Source organism: Bos indicus x Bos taurus, chromosome 12 (assembly GCF_003369695.1).
Source record: "Bos indicus x Bos taurus breed Angus x Brahman F1 hybrid chromosome 12, Bos_hybrid_MaternalHap_v2.0, whole genome shotgun sequence".
NCBI classification, from domain to species: domain Eukaryota; kingdom Metazoa; phylum Chordata; class Mammalia; order Artiodactyla; family Bovidae; genus Bos; species Bos indicus x Bos taurus.
This window is the reverse complement of record NC_040087.1, coordinates 7730035-7731627: the sequence shown is the minus strand read 5'-3', so window position 1 is coordinate 7731627 and position 1593 is coordinate 7730035. Positions and strand designations below refer to the sequence as shown.

The 1593-nt window shown below is 31.4% G+C and overlaps 1 non-coding gene across 1 annotated transcript; it reads right to left on the bottom strand.

Annotated features, from left to right (window-relative positions):
* Window positions 1-1155: 1155 nt before the first annotated feature.
* On the bottom strand, window positions 1156-1262 carry LOC113902624. The gene has a single exon (XR_003513886.1). It is a non-coding gene; the product is annotated as a U6 spliceosomal RNA (small nuclear RNA).
* Window positions 1263-1593: the final 331 nt, after the last annotated feature.

The window sequence follows — 1593 nt, the reverse complement described above, 5'->3', positions numbered from 1 at the left end:
TTGGTCATTTGTATATCTTCTTCGGGGAACTATGTATTAAAGTTCTTTGCCCATTTTTGGTTGGATATTTGCTTTTTGGTTGAGTTTTTAGAGTTCTTTACATATATTGAAAATAAGGTATTTATTAGATATATGATTTACAGATATTTCCACACATTTTAGGTGTAGCTTCTCAATCTCTTGATAGTGTTCTTTGAATCACAAAAGCTTTTTATATGCATAACGTCTAGTTTCTTTTTTTTTTTTTTTTGCGGAGTGGGAAAGGGGTTGCTATGCTTTAAGAATCATATCTAAGAAAGCATCATCTAAACTAAAGCCACAAAGATTTACATTTATATACTTTCTTCTAATAGTTTTTCACTGTGATATCTTATAAATGTAAAGTCTTTGATCCATGCTGAGTTACTTGTTGTTTGTTGTGAAATAAAACTACAACTTCTTTCTTTTATATCTGGATATACAGTTGGTCTAGCACTATTTGTTGAAAAAACTATTCTTTCCCCATTGAATTGTCTTTGCAGTTTTATTGAAAATCAGCTAACCATAGATATATGAGTTTATTTCTGGACTTTCAGTTCTATTCCATAGACTGACATGTCTATTTTTTTTATGCCAGTAAAACACTATATTATTGTACCTTTTGCAGAGGTTTTGAAGTCAGAAATTTTTAGTCCTCTTAGTTTGTTCTTATTCTTCAAGATGGTTTTATTTATTCTGGGATGTTTTCTTAACATGTAAATCATAGGATTAACATGTCAATGATAGGGTTAATTTGTCAGTTTCTGCAGGAAATCCTACTGCAGTATTGACAAGAATGGCAATGAATTTGGGGAGTATTCATTTTATTAATAAGATGCTATACAGTGATTGATACTTGTATATTCACTCAACCTTGAGTCTTTCAGATAATCTTACTAGGTCATGATGTATAATCCTTTCTGCTATATTGTGGGATCTGACTTGTTACTATTTTTTGAGAATTTTGTGTACTTTTTCATGAAAACTTGTCATCTATAATTTAAAGATTTTGTGATATCTTTGCCTGACTTTGCTATCAGAGTAATGCGGGCCTAATAAATTGAGTTAAAAATGTTTTCTCCTCTTTCTAAATTATTTTCTTCTTAAAAATTTGAAATAATTGGCCTTAAATTCTTTTTAAAATTTTTAATTGGAGCATATTGGCATGCCATCCTATTGCAGGGACCACGATAATCTTCTTTGCATTATTCCAATTTTAGTATATGTGCTGCCAAAGAGAGAATGAGCTTAATTCGTTTTTGAAGAATTGAAGTTGAATTCTTCAGTTGAAGCCGTCATCACTATCAGGTCTTAGTTTTTTTTTTTTTTTTTTTGCAGAAACTTTAAAAATTGCTAATTCATTCTCTTTGCTCATTAGAATTCTATTCAGATTTTCTATTCCTTGTTGAGTCTGTTTCAGTATTTTTCTAGGAGTTGGGAGTGTGACTATCACTTCAAGATATTCACTTTGTTTCACTTGATATATGCCCAGAAGGGGAATGACTGGGTCATACAGTTCAGCTCAATTCAGTTCAGCCACTCAGTCGTGTCCGACTCTTTGGGACCCCATGGACT